The sequence below is a fragment of the Anser brachyrhynchus genome, assembly GCF_964034855.1.
Source record: "Anser brachyrhynchus genome assembly, chromosome: 7".
Taxonomy (NCBI): Eukaryota; Metazoa; Chordata; class Aves; order Anseriformes; family Anatidae; genus Anser; species Anser brachyrhynchus.
This window is the reverse complement of record NC_137701.1, coordinates 39,119,443-39,134,676: the sequence shown is the minus strand read 5'-3', so window position 1 is coordinate 39,134,676 and position 15,234 is coordinate 39,119,443. Positions and strand designations below refer to the sequence as shown.

At 43.2% G+C, this 15,234-nt stretch overlaps 1 protein-coding gene across 2 annotated transcripts in view; it reads left to right on the top strand.

Annotated features, from left to right (window-relative positions):
• The window catches only part of LOC308197859 (uncharacterized protein), a 365,283-nt gene that overhangs the window by 99,965 nt on the left and 250,084 nt on the right, over nucleotides 1–15,234 (top strand). Inside the window, exon 1 of one of the 2 annotated variants that reach the window (XR_013953405.1) lies at nucleotides 13,221–13,943. The exons of the other annotated variant lie outside the window; for it this stretch is intronic. The gene's annotated coding sequence lies outside the window, so the exon portion shown is untranslated. Of the gene's footprint in view, nucleotides 1–13,220; nucleotides 13,944–15,234 lie in introns of those variants that run through there. 2 annotated transcript variants of the gene reach the window in all.

Below are 15,234 nucleotides of genomic sequence, written 5' to 3'. Positions count from 1 at the left end.
CTAAGCCAGTTGCTGCGGTATTTCCCTGACATTTTGCTTTCCCATGTGATGCACTGCCATTCCTCTGTCTTTGGGCATGGTGAACCCAGGGTCCCGTACCCTAAACATTCATGAGAAGATCCTAAGTGATCCTGCGTTATCTCCTTAGCCTGGGGCACGCGGCCGGCTGGCTCCTTAGGACAGCTTTCAGGATCCGCTGGAGTCATTCTGGGTCATGGCAAGATTAGGAATGGTTTGTCATGAGGTCTCCCTGGTGCCACGAATCATCCCTTTGAGAAGTGGGAAAAGGCAGCTCCGCATGACCTATGATGCCAAATTTATTTATTTATTTTAATATTAAGTACAACGCTATGCTGAACGGATAATAATGGCCTTATTGTAACTCGCTTGGTCTGCTTATGTGTCATGTAGTCTGTGCGTATTACAAGCGAATGCCTTGGCCCAGTAGAGTTCGTGTTTTGCCATTTACTTTGCCAGGGCCGTAGTCTTGTCCTGGTTTTACTTGTTTTTATCTATCATGACCTACTTTTTACTGTGTAGACCCAGTATGTATGAAGGAGAGCGGAGTTAGGATTCAGTTCTGACTCAGGCAGCCAGAAGAAAAAATTAGCTGTAAAAACTGGCTGCCAAATCTTTGTTGTTTAGTAATGCGTGACTTGGAAGGAATCCAGAACTGGAGTTAAGTTTGCACAGCTCGTATATATATATAAAAAAAAATCAACAAAAAACTACTTCTTTACTTACAGCGTGATTTGATTTCATCTGGAAATTACCAAGATACCATAAATATGAGAACCTGCAGCACCAACTTTTCAGAGCCACTTTTCAGAGGAGAGCTGCTCTTAAGGGAAACTTGATATTCTAGCAGTAGAAACCGGTTTAGATTTATATTTAGTGACTTGCATACTTACTTGGTGATTAGACTCTTTTCCATTTTCTGGCATGGGTGAAATGGTATGTTAAGACAGGATATAATCCTTTCACACTCTGCAGGCAATGTCACAGTATGATGTTGGCACTGCGTTAGGCTTCCTTAACCCTAGAACATGTTGCATATTCACTCTTGGCAGTATTTGAGAGGCTACAGGCAGTAACCCAGAAGTAATCTTATTACCTACAACCAACTGTATCTACATGGAATGGGGTGCTGACTACTGAGTGAAACGCAGTTACAGTCATTTGAGTTTCAATTAAAAACTGTCGGTTCAGTCATTTTTGTGAGTCTGAAGCAGATTTCTTCAGCCTCCTTCTGGAACTGACAGTCTCATTGAGAATTTTCTGAAATAACAAACGCAGACTGCTGGGGTTCCTTCAAGACAACAATTGCATTTTAAATGCACATTGCATCATGTTTATGTAGACAAATGTGAACAACGCTCTTATTTATCTAGTGTATGCCGTTGGAATTGTTCCTACCAGCTTGGTCAAAAGACTTTTATTTTTCAGAAAATATGCCTGCTTCCACCAGTATACCTTTGCTGTGAGATATTTCTGCAAGTTTATCTCCCTTCCCTCTTGCACAGCACAGCTCATCCAGTAGCACTCTATAAATGCAGACTAATAACTTGGCGATAGAGACAGGAATCAAACATTTTCAGGGAATAATAGCTTCCTCTTGCTAAAAAGAAAAAGAAGAAAAAAGAAAAAAAGAAAAAAGAAAAAAGAAAAAGGAAAAAAGAAAAAGAAAAGAGAAAAAAGAAAAAAGAAAAGAGAAAAAAGAAAAAAGAAAAAAGAAAAGAAAAAAGAAAAAAAATCGTTGGAAAAACAGAACACTTTATCAGCAATAACCACTGAAGCAAAATAGATACATTTCTGTACAAAAGAAGTGGAGTTTTTCTGTTGCACAATTCTATTCAGATATCTTCATTTCTAAGCTAGAAAAATAATCTGGAAAGTAGATGTGAACATTGCGGCTGGTGGAGCTCAACGCTATTGAGTAACGTTGGGCAGCTACTGTGCAAGACTGATTGTGAGAAACAAATATTACATTTTGGGTTGTTATAAGGGTGTGTAACAGTGATAAGGAGCAAGGAACGGGTAAGATGCTGCTGGAAGAAGCTGACATTTAACAGCAGCTCCAAAGCTGAGCTCTTGCTCTTGCAGGAGGAGGGGAGCCCAGGCTGGGCAGTTCAGACTCGGTATACTTGGATGAAGTTCAGAGGAATTTTATAGGGGGGAAAAAAGAAAAGGAAACAAAATTTGTTCTGAATTTTGTGTGAAAGAGGAAATCCAACAGATTCCTCTGTGCTGCCTAACAAGAATATGAACTGTGCCCTAAATGAATTTGGTGGGGACTTCATTAGTAATGCCTAAAAACTGTGAGAGGGAAACTGAAACTTTTCTTTCTGCTACATACCCAAAGCTGAAAAAGAGAGTCCAAATATTTATTATTCTTGCAGGACAGGACAGGATTTAATCCTCACCCTGATTCCTGCCGCTTCAGGTAGGGAAGCTGTTGAACTGCTGCCACTAAAGACTTGTTTGTTACCAGCCAAAGCAGTGACAGAGAGAGTCCTTTCGCTCCCTTAACTCTGCGGATTAATTGTTTATCATAAATCTCCACTGGCACTAACTCAGGGTATATCTGGCTGGTACGTGGGTTTTGTAACAAGTTCTGTGAGAGGCAATGTCAAACGTCTTATCACTACTATTTCAAAGCACTTAGGTGCAGTCATCACTTCTAGCAACTTAATCAAAGTCATATTTGAACTATTTTTGCTGCCCAAAACTATTCAAGTCCACTCTTTACTGTTATGTTTAATGAATCAGTAAACGAAGGGAACTGGTCAAACTTTACATTCATTATGAGTCACTGCGATTTTTAGATATTTGCTAGCACATTTTGCAAGATTTCTGTTGTTTTAATTAACCACAGAAAAGCAAAGTGTAACTGCTTGAGCCATAGGGAAGGATCTCAGTGACATATCTGTTCAAGAATGGTAGAAAGAAGACAAAAGACATTTCTAGACTTTTGGCTCTTCTTGGGCTTTTCTTCTGATGTCAGTACCGACAATGAAAGCTATAAATCATGTCACAGTTTTTTTATGATCCTTAACCACATCCATGAGAGCAGTGTGCTATTCACGTCAATAAATAACCATAGTTCAGATTAACTGAAATGGGTAATATGATTCGAAATTCTAGTTTATTTGTTTATGGAAAAGCGCATTCTTTGACATGCTTGTGATGTTTAAAGTTTTCATTTATTTTTTAATCCAGTGTAGTGTGGCAAGAGTAGGCTATATGGTTTTAATATTTGAATAAGCAAGTTTCATGTGTGGTGGTAACATAGACTTGCTATTTCCTTAGTGAGACGCTAGGAGAGAGTTTTTATTCTTTATAGGGCCACATGATAGGCACTGTGTCTGCTCGTGGCAGTACAAGGGAATAGCTGTAAGAGAGATCCAGCTCGTTTGCAACTGAGTTACAGCTCGCAGACAGTCCTGGATCTGCTTATTGGTGGTGCATACGTATAATCAGATCAGTAACTACACAGAAACTGGGAAGGTGAAGTGGTTAAATTCCTGATGTTTTGTATCCTGCTTATAAATAACTTTCTGTTCCTCCCCTGAATCATGAAAATCAACAAAAATCCCTTCTCTCCAGAACCTGTGCACAAAGGTACCGATTATTTCCAGCAGCAGATCTTTTTAGAGACTTTGTGTCTCTGGGCCCAAATAAGCTGTGATTTTGCGTGTATTTTTCATTGTCAATACCATGGCAGATCAGAAGTGCAGGAAGCCTAAATGGTAATTTTGGAGATGGGATTTCTGGAGGTTGGTGCCCAAACCAGAGCAAGATTAATGGGAGGGTTTGCGGAGCGTGTCAGTTTGCTTCAGTTCTCAGCCATTTGACTACCTTCTGTTCCCAATGTACAGGTTTTTCTAGGCCAAATATATCCAGGGAGTTCAGTTGTGCAACTGCTGGAAGGTCCAGATAGAAACAGGGAAGTTTGGTGATATAAATAACTGCCAGTGGCATTACTGCAGCGTCAACACGCCGAGTAACCTACATCTCGGTACAACGCGATGTGGCAACTGGCGGCCAGTTCACTTCAGTATCCAGCCTTGAACGTTTTCCCTTTTCACTTCAAAGTTTACTTTGGTTCGGTTTCAACGTTTTGGGCGCGCTACCTGTTAGGAAACCTGTGCTTCCAGCGCTGCGGCGGGGCCTCGCGAGGGGTTTCAGCTCTGATGAGCAAACGCCTCGGGGCCTGTTTGGAAAGGCCTTGGGGGTGACCGCAGTGACCTTCCCCCTACCGGCGTCTGTCCGTGTGGGGCCAGATGTGAGCAGGATTTGCGCAGGGTATCGGTGCTGAGGGGTTCGTTTGTTGTGTCAGAACACAGCCTGGGAGGGAGGGGGAGAGCCCAAAAACAAGGCTGGAAAACTCAGACGAGTTCAGGAACATATTTCTCCCCCTCGGAGGACGCAGCTTCGAAGAAAGCTCTCCCTGGGCTCTCACACTTGTTTGCCAGATGTGGTTTTCCCGTCTTTTAGAGCGCTAATTGTGTCCCAACTGGCGCGTTTTATGGCTTTGCCTATACCTGTAGCAAAACAATTAAGAATTCAATTGTGCCCCCGGAGAGAGGGAAGTGACAGAGGCGGGGAGGAGTGTGGTGGCCCCGGGGAAGCGGCGGGATGCATTCCGCCCTTACAAACCGCCCTGCCTCCCCAGCGCTAATACCTGCACAACACATGTTGTAAACACCCTTCCCAGACTCCCGGCACATGTTTCGTTGCTCAAAGGGCCCCTTTTAATACTGCTGGCATTGCTAATCTAAATCTGTTATGGGGAGGTGGATTATTGCCCTATGCTAGCGTGCACGAGCAGGGGTAAATTCCCTGCTAGCATCCAGGGCTTTTATCCTCATCCAGCATTTATCCTCATCTGGGAAACTGATTCATTCCTCCGTACGGATGCGGCAGATAATCGATACAATGACGATGCACATCGCAGATGCAGCTTCTCCAGCTGAAGCCGAAGGAGGTTTGCTGTGGCCGGTGCCATTCAGAGCTGCCCCCTTCCCAGGGGGCCCCGAAGGAAGCGGGGATCCCTTCACCTCCCTGCTTTCTTCCTCCAGTGCTGTGACTGTCACCACGTGTGTGCCATTCAGGCAGGAGTAACTGCATCGGGTATCTCCAAAGCCAGAACTGTGAGCTGCTACGCATCTAACCGAAGAACCAGAATGTGTTATAGATATGAAATAACAGAGACAGGGGCTTATAATACGTACATTCCTATAAGTCAAAGTACCTTTTGTCACCAGGAGCACCCCAAGATGCCTGGTAACGTAGCGATGCATTGCAGAAAAAGTTTACTTTGGTATCAAGTGAAACACTTAAGGAAGGTTGCTCTGAAAACTCACACAGCTGGGTCAGTGAGTCTCTGATGCTCTCTGTCACGCAGAAAACTCAAAATCTTAATTTACTTTTATTTGTAAGAAAAAAAGGAAAGTCCCGAAGCATGAATTTATGTTGGGTGGTTCACAATTTTGTGTGTTTGCTTTTAGTATCCATCAGCAGCGACGAGGATTTCTCAATACCATGTGTTACGTGGGATTGCATGGGCTTGGAATTACTCACACAGTCTTCAGGTCTGTTGGGCAGACAGTTACACGAACCAAATCCCAGAGCTCACTAAAACATGAGATAGTGCTGGAAAGACAGAAACAGTGTTAGCAGAGAAGCAAAGATAGTAATTTATATGGGAAGTGGAAAATTGCCCTTTGGATGCCTCAGCAATATTTTCTGGCTTAGGAAAAAAAACAAAAAACAAAAAATTTCTGCTCCCTCGGACTGTCACCTGGCCCCACAGAGAAATGTTTTAATACATTTTTAAAATGAGAAAGCAAAAAAAAACCTGCTGTGCTCTGTTCTGTGTTGCATTATTAAAGAGGAGATGTTGGGTCATTACTAATGCAGTAAAGCACCTGGACCTTTGCACTTTGTTTAAACATGCATATCTTGGAGAGGAGATTACAGGAGGATAAAGTACAATATTTTTCAGACTTAAGTGAGCTCAGGTTGAAAAAACTGCATTAAAAAAATAAAAAAATGGAAAAGCCACTTACTCCACTTGCCGAATTTAAGTGGCGATGCTCGGTTTGTTAACCTTTGTTAAACCAAAGGTCTTTTCTGTGTTATCGAAGGGCACCAGTATGCAAGGGGAAGGGTGTTAGCTGCGAGGCATTGCACACTTTGCAGCCTCCCGGGCCAAGCCCACGCTTCTTGCTGAAATCCGCGGCTCGCCGGGAGCCTCCTGCTTCTTGGAAGCAGGGTCAGGAGTCGCTCTGGGGCTTCGGCGGCTCCTCCAGCTGCTCAAGCACAATTCCAGGCAGCGCTGGCTGACAGGGACTTACTGGCCGCAGCTGCCGCGGGACTCAGCCAGCAGAAATGCAAAATATCTACAAAAAACTGCAGAAAACAGGACGGGCCCGGGCCCCTTGTGCTGGCCGCCGCAGCGAGAATAGGTCTCCTCTCTTTTGGGGCTCTGCTTCTCCGTCCATCTGAGACCCAAACACAAAAAGCCACTTGATCAAGGGTATTTTGCTGAAACTTTCAGGTTTTGCAGGGTAAACGCGCGTGCTGTACGATGCAATTAGTGGCGCTCTGTCCTACCCCCTCAGCACATCACGAAACGTCCATCGCGTTGCCGCGATTGAAATTCTGTGCTGAGACGTTCGCAGACAAATGGAAAAAGAGCGTGCTCACCCAGATGGATAAAAAGGCCTCTGGTAATGACAGACAAACTGTATTACAGGACAGGAATGTCATGCATGATCAGGTATTTCAGCTAGAGCATTTAGTGTTTTTTTTTTTTATTTTCCCTTCAACTCTTTTGGGAAGGTGGGTTCAGCAGCTCAAGAAAAGAGATGCCAGAGTTTCTGACAAGTTAATTAAGCTTTCACTTCTGAGTATTATATGTACAGTGAAGAAAAGAAACTTAATTGTCTTTGCAGAGCCTGACAAAAACCAAGAAAAATGCCTGCATATTTTCTCAGTTTTGTCTCTATTTTTGATACTTATTCAGTGTGAGCATTATACTTTCATGGGTTTAATTAAAAGCAAAGTTTTGGAAGCCTCTCAAATGTTAGTTTTGGTACATGGATGTATGCATTTAAAGAAATATTTATGTGAAATCTAAAGCCTGAAAGGAATGAGAGAGGCTTTAAAACAGATCAGCTGCCTCCCTTTATATCTTTTGTCCGGCTGCCCTCCACCTTCTGGTATTTAGGATAACTTCTGAAGAGGTGGAGGAAGCTGCTTGGTCCACTTGGAGGGATTTATGAACAGCGAGTGTTCATATAAGTGCTAGGAACATCTCTTCCTTTGGTAATCCCAATATTCAACTTCGTGTTTCGACATATTCATTTTTTATTCCTTCCATGCAGTACGTAAGCAAATCAGAGGTTTCTAAGCAGCTTCTTAACAGTTAGCGGAGGAATTTTTGGTTTTGCCTTCAGACATTTTGTCTTCTGCTGTGAAGGCTGGTGAAATACAGTTGCTGTAAAATCAGAGGTGGCATACAGAACTTGAATAAGGACTGATTATTCTTTATTTTATGATAATTGAGTAATGCAAGAATTGAAATCATAAGGTAGCAAGTTAAAAAGAAGTAAAAGGAGCACTTACTAATAAGGTGGGATTGAACTGTGGCTCCCAAGGTGACAGGGTGGCCGTGGGAGTCGGGGGTTGTCCAAAGGGTTAGACAAAATTTGAGTGAGGAATTTATTTGTGGCTCTGAATGTGATGATTTAGGTATGAGAGCTTGCTGGGGAAGTCCCTGCACTGGCTGCTGCCCACGGCTGGCCCGACACACGAGGAGGGGATTGCCGTGCTCTTACACTCATGGGTAAGGTGCGAATGGGTTGAACCTGTCATCGTGTACAGCTGCTTTGGGGTCTCCCAACATTTGCAACAAAAGTGTTGGAAATTCTTCTTTGGAAGATGGAATCGAAATGCCATGACATATTTACAGCTCATTGCAAGATGGGGGAATGCCAGTGACGGGTTGGTTGAGGGAGAAAAAAAGAATAACAAAATGGGAGCCCCAGGTTAGACAGAAGGGTTGCAGGCTATCCCAAGTAGGACGCAATTATTTAATTAATGACCTCCCTTAGTGGTGATCACAGGGCAGCTTCCATGAATGTAACGTTAAAGAGAAACTATGAACATTTATAAATGTATCCGGAGAGATTATTTTGTGGAAAGGGACTTTCTGTAGGTGTTTGAAGGGGGGAAGAAATAAACTATTGTTTTTCCATGCAAAATTGGGATTTTTTCCTGGTTGCTAGCAAGATCTTCCTTATGTACAAAGTATTTACACTGCTCTGCACTTGAAGAGTTTTTCCTGGAAACCCCTGTTGGAGCTGGTACATTAAATAGTATTTCCATCTCTGACTCAAAACTTACTGGAAATCCAGTTATCAACCTTGAAGAGAGATAGAGATCTAGGACATGATGAGCAGAAATTTGGCTGAGCCCTGGAGAAGCAGAGGCTTACTTAAAGGAGCGTGTGTGTCAGCGGAGGTGCTTGAGGCAGGAGGAAGAGCTGACTATTTATTTATTTAATTACTCACCTTTGCCAAGCCTAGAAATCAGCTAGATTGTTAAACCGAATCCCAAAACAAGCTTTTTTTTTTTTTTCCATTTTTTTTTTCCTCTCTATTTTTTTTTTCTTTAATTGCTAGAATAAAATATTTATCGAGCAGCTCCAGCCGTGGCAGGCTGCCTGGGCAGCGCAGGAGACCTCGCTTCTCCTCCCTGCAATCTCCTGTTTCAGGCACCACCTAACGGCATCGCTGCAAAATGCAGAGCAGCTGCCAGTTGTGCTGCTGCGGCCAGAAGAAAGCTGCAGAACTTAATAGATCAAATACCAGTCCAAAAATGTAATAGCCGGAGGGAGCTGGCCTTCGTTTTTATAGTATAATACAGCCCCAAATGCCCAGGATATTATGATTTCACCGTGGAAATGCATTATACTACAAAGTCACCATTCATAGCAGCAGACTCGGGGCTTGGCTCAAATGGTCTGCCTAATAGAAACGGGGAAGCCTTAACTGTTTAAAACTTCTACATAGCATTTGAAGGGAAGCACTGCACTTTTTATTTCTCCTCTTGTTGTTTTTTTTTTTTACATTTTTAGCGAGAGGGAGCGCAGAGCAGGAGCATTACTCCGCTTGGCTTCGCTGCTTCTTGAATGAGCTTTTTGCATCATTAAAGCATATCAGATGTGCTACTCCCATGCTACAGGCACAGCTACAGATAATTTGATAAGGCGAACACGCATAACTCAGGCTTGTATCAATAATTAATTTTTTTTAATACTGAGATTCTGGGGAGCCTGGGAACCTTGCTTTCCCAATAGCCCATCAGAGCGGCTGTCTAGCAGCCAAGGCTTCTAGTAAAACAAGTAGGCAAATGACCCGGCAGGAACGAGTGCTATCAGATTGATACGTTCTCCCAAATCATTTTGATTTCAGCACATCAGCATTTTTGAACAAAAGAGCATTTCATCAGAAACTCCTGGAACAGCCTTAGTTCTGACCTCGCTAATAGCTCTTCACGGTTCCAAAATGGCATTTCTTTACTCTCCTGTCACTTTTCCATCCTTCCCTCTGCCTCTCTGGTGCTTTTTGCTTGCTTCGTTTATGCTTTAGAGCACGGTCTTGCTGCTGCCAGATCTCATCATGTTGGTCAGAGCCTCGGCATATATGGGATTCTTCCCAAAGCCGCAGCCCCTGGATGCGTCAGGCTCTCTGGAACGAAAAAAGACATGTCCAGTCCTCGTCAGCTCGAGAGCGAATCCGAAAATATCAAAACTAGACTTTACAAAGTATTGTTTTAAACTATCTCACACTTTTGGAGTTAGAGAAAGAGCTAGCTGTGGATTTTAAGTGTCTGAGGCTGGCACGGAGACCGGTGCTCTGATCTTTGTTGGTTTTGATATTGCCTAAAAACTCTGATGTTTAAATGGAGAAGGTGTAGGTGGCGTAAAACGTTTACGTGACACGTAAGGGCTGCTCTGGTACGTCTCAAGAGAATCGCAGAGCAGAAACTGCTGGGTTTGAATATTTCTTTGCTTTTTCTCTCTGCCTCCCCTTATACATGTTGAAACGGACTCGATTTCTAATCTTATCATCTCTTCAGAAATTAAAGATCAATGGTGCTGCAGGTATTTGCTGTCTCTGAAATCTGCATGTGTTTCCAGTTATATCTCATTAGGAGGGGTATCATAGCCTCAGATTAACCTTTGTTCTCCATAATTCTGCTATTGTGCAACCTTTAGTACTATGAATCAGAGATGCTGGACCATGAACTTGAAATTATATGTATTTAAAAAAAAAAAAAAAAAAGGTAAGTAATTAATTCCAGATGACAGCGAGTTTCCTGAGGAGACAGGGTGTGGGGACAGCTTGTCCATCCCCCACTTCTTTGTGCAGTTCCCAGCGTGAGTTATGGGCCAGCTGAGAAGTACAAGAAAGTAGGCCTTTTAAAAGGAAATTATAATCTCTCTCCCAAATCACACTCACATTAAATGCACAAAGAGCAGGGAGCGGAACCTGTTTTGTTACCCTCACGAAGGAAGCCCAGCATTACACACCTTCTTGTTTGCTGTTTGCTGGAAAGTTTTACAAGGTGCTGCTGCGGTGGCACAAATCCAGTGGCTGCGCTGCTCCGGAGCCTGCTCCTGGGCTTCTCCAGGGATGTAAGGGGATTAAATGAGACGATTATTTTATTTAACATGTGCTGCAGCTCTGTCTATACTGTAAAATGGAGGCTGTCTGAGTTCCGGGTCCGAGAGTGGCTGCTCCTGTTGCGAGGCACGAACGGCACCGGCTGCCCCGGCTGCAGCAGGAGCCCTGCAGCACCTCTGGCGTGCGGGTGCCTGGAGGACACCAGCACCCACCCGGGGTCAGGCCAAAACATACGATGTTTCCTGAGGTTTCCAGCCTTCCAGCAGAAGTGGGTGGTGAGAGCGGTTGCTCTGGGGTGTAGCCAGAATTCAGCCCTGATCCCGCGCCTAAAGCGTGGTCAGATGCTAAAACCCTGCCGTGGGCTGCAGCGCACGCAGACCAGCTGATGGCCAGGAAACTGCCAACTTTGGGTTCGGATCTTAGTTACTTTTTATAAAGCACCATTTCCAGTTTGAAAAGTTTCTGAGCGTACACATTCTTTAAAAGGTATCCAAAACCAAACTGTTGAGGTTAAAATACAGGAACCGTGGAGCTTTCCAGAAGAAGAGTACCTTTGTCGGTCCATGATTTTCCCTACATATTTATAAAAAGTAGAAACAAATCACTGTTAACATCTAATTACAAATGAGTTTTTAAATGAATGCAACAGGCATTACATTTCTCCTGTGCAGCTGAAAACTTTGTAAACTGCCCTCTAAAGAAGTTGTGTTCAGGGAGGACAGAGCTACCTGAGCAAGGACGTTCATTCCTGTGGTTTTCTTGGAGCCTTTAATACTCTGTTTTCAGTCTCTCTGGCTGCAACCTATTTTTAAGAGGTTAAGTACTCATTAAGATAAGATGGAGCAAAAGATTGAACACATTGTAAAGGAACATTACCCATAAACTAATTTAGAGCTCAGTCACATGAAAGCCAAGCCCAGCTTTGCTCACACAGCACACGATAATGATATGTTTCGGGACTGCGGCTGAGAACAAATTTGACAGATCCGTGCACCATGCAATCACATTCGCTAATGTTAGTTTTAAAACACTAAAAATCAATCCCAGTTGGTAATATTTTTCCTGGGAAAGCTGAGAATGTCTCTCCCTATTGCCTGGAGATGGATAAGGGCACCCATTTGGTAGGAGCGAGGTGCACGGGGCTGCACGAGGTGGCCCCGTGATGACTGCCGTGTGCTCAGCAGGGCTGCTGGGGACCTGGGTGCTGGTCGGTGAGTGCTGCGAACAGTTGTGCACTTCTGCAGGCAGCTGCTGCAGGATTTGGTCATCTCTCCTGGATGCTCTCAGCTGGGGCACTTTGAGAGACCAACGCAGGCCACCAGATATGAATAGCGATGTGTAGCATCCACCATCTCAGCTTGGAGATCATACAAAAGTCACTCTGCAGCTCTCTCTGAGCTGAATCTTGCCTGATAATTTATCTCTAAATGGAGTTTATTTATGGTATTACATAGGTTTAAGGTGTTATAGGTGTTATTTGGTCATAGCTGGCCTGGGACAGACAAAATAGCTGCTCTTCCCCGTGCCTTCCTGTCTCGCCAAAGGTGCCCGCTCCAGATCCTACTTTCTTTCCTATTGATGGTAAGGTGTGTCTGGAAAAACATTCCCTTGGAGGGCGTTTAGAATTTGGAACATGCTTCCTCCGAGTCTGAATTTGATAATTTCTTGATATGCTGCAAGACATTTGTTTCAGGGGATTTTTGGAGCGGATCGTGAGATTGCTTCCCATAGTGATGAATGAACAGAGAGAAACTTCCATAGGTGTTTCACTGGCTGAGTTCCTGCTGGAATGATTGTTTCAGCGCTTCTGGGATTTCATTACATTGTGTAAGTAGTCAAGGTGTTAGGAAAATTTGAGCCTGCGATAAGCACGTTCTTATCATTTTAAATCTTTGCAAGTGGTTTAGGTGTGAGGGTCTGAGACGCTGGAGTTACCAGCATCAGCTCTGGGGTAGCTGCCCGAATATATGCTGTTACTCTGTGGCAAAATAATTCAGATGAGAGCACTGAGCTCTCTCCCAGCACTTTGTAATCATCACGCGTTACGAATTCACACACTGACAGCTAAAACAGCTCAGCCAAATTGGGACAGCTGGTTATGTGTCCGACCCCTGCGATCCTCCCTCCTGTCTCTTAGTTCACTTCTTAAAATACAGGTTTACGTAACGGGTCACACTTTGCAGAAGTTCCTAAATCTTTATAACTTAGCGGAGAGTTCTGTAAACTTTCAGAATAACTACAGATAAATTATGCAGATATTATGGTTAAGAGATTCATCTGAACTCACACATTTATGTCCTACTCCTGCAATCGTACCGGGGGGAGTTTGCGCGCACGAGCAGGCTCCGTGAATCATTGCGGTTGTTATTGCAGAACTGGGCCTTGGAGTTAATCAAGTTCTGAAAACATAATTTCTTTCCTTTTTGAAATATAGGAAACAAAATTCTCATCTTATGCTTTTCTATTTTGCTTCCAGTGTTCCAATTTTCTTTTATTCAAGTGAATTAATTTTGCTGGATAAATGCAACACCTCCTCTGGAATGCCAAGCAGAGGGGAATACTGCAGCACGTTTTAATCTTGAAAACAAAATAATTGCTTTAAAAATAGTCTTATATTTCTTCATTTTATGACGTGCTCCCTTTAGACTTGATAATCATCCTTTCTTGTACTTGAGATACCTTCCCTCCCCACACCCACTCTCTCCTATCCCCCTGAAAAATGGTAGAGAGACATCAGGCAGCCTAATTTCCAGTACTGGCACAGGAGAAAGAGGCAGCCATAGGATTTGGGGGGAGAAGGTGTTTTTTAAAATTTTTTAGTAAGCTCTTCAGAAGCTGTTTGCTATCTGGAACCTCATTTGGATACTCCCTCCTTTCATGCCCACAGGAACTGGCAAGTCCTAGAGCAAGCAGTGGGGAGGGAGCACGTGCGGGAGGTCAGCTGCCTGCGGCTTTGCCTCTGGTGCTTTACGAAAGGGCATTCTGGCTCAAAAAGAGACAAACCACCTCTATTCGCTTTGGGTGCAAAGGTGCAGGGAGCCGGGAGTTACGGGAGCGTGAGACACGCCAAAGGATCTGATCAAATAATAAAAATTAGTTGTTTTGATTTCAGCAAAACTGACAGTTCGGAGCTAGATTGGCTCTCTGAAGCATACCTCAGTAATGACAAATGGTAAAAGCAGGTGGAAACAGATCTATCCAGCTGCTGCAGCCGAGGGGAAGTTGGAAGTAGCCTGAATCCAGCAGGTTTGTACATGTTACGTGGAAAGTGGTTGCTTGTTCAGCTCACAGCGTTGAACAGCCCCTATTTTCTTAATGCTCTTTTAATGAAAAATCAGATCTACGAGAACTTTCTCATTCCTTCTGTTTTCAGATTGCCTTTCAAGTGGTTCTTAGTTATCTGAGAGGTCACTGTAATGCCGGGCAATTCAGAAATATATGAGGCCCACTCAGAAAATCTGTGTGAGGAAGGTAAAGGCTTTTGTTTTGCTATGAATGACTGCTGCAAAGGGAGTTCATTCTTTACATTCTGTTCTTTGTTGTGGCTCTGCCAAGTTATGAGTAAACAAAACACTTAATGCACTTTTCTGTGTATGATTTGATGAGAATGACGTACAAAGTTTGAAGGGAAAGTTAAACCTTTCAGGGAGAATAAAAAACAAGCCTTAAAAGTGATGAATACTTGCCGAAATCCTGTGAAACAGCAGATTGTGCAACAGTTCTCGAAAGAAGATAAAAAGGGAGGGGGATAAGTAATGCTTCTGTATATTTGCTGTCTTAAGAAAGAGTTTAGGAATGAACTGTTCTCCAGCTGGGTGTGTAATCTCTTGTTAAGCAAATGCTTATTGTGTGTATTTTCAGCCAACTTTCAAGGAAAAATTTTCCGTCCTGTCCCAGAGCATCAAAACCCAAAAGAAGGATGAGGAAAGTACTGCAAAGGGTGGTTTTTGTCCACTGTAAATAATAGGGGAAAATTGAAAATAGTTTAGGTTAATTATCAGCTTTTTCAATTTCTACCTATTTTCTGTCCTGTTCTTTCTTCCGATACAGAGTGCAGGGCACAGGGGGAAACTTTTCCCATGCACCTCTCACTGAGAGGCTCTGCAGAGCCAATTCACTTTTCTTCCTTGCAGCTGCAGGGGTGTGCAGGAAATCACCCCTAATCAGGGCTCCCAATGTGAATTTGGTGATGTAATTCATACTAAAATATTGCCGAACAATTTGCTTTCTCAAACTCGGACACCAAGACTTGTTATTTTGGAAGTCCAGATAATTTTCATGCTTCTTCATTTCTTTTCTCCAGTTTTCACCCCTCTCCATTTCTTACTGTTAGCAATAACCTGAAGGTTTCTCCTGAAAGTATTTTTGTGGATGGTTCCAATTATTAAGGATATTATAGATGCTTCCAGAATTTGAACTTCTTTTTTTTTTTTTTTCCAAGTAGCTGGAGTCTGTTTTTCAAAGAGTGTGGCAACTAATATTTCATTCTTCATATAAGGAGTCTGAGTTTTTCAAGGAAAAAATCTGCTTTTTTCTT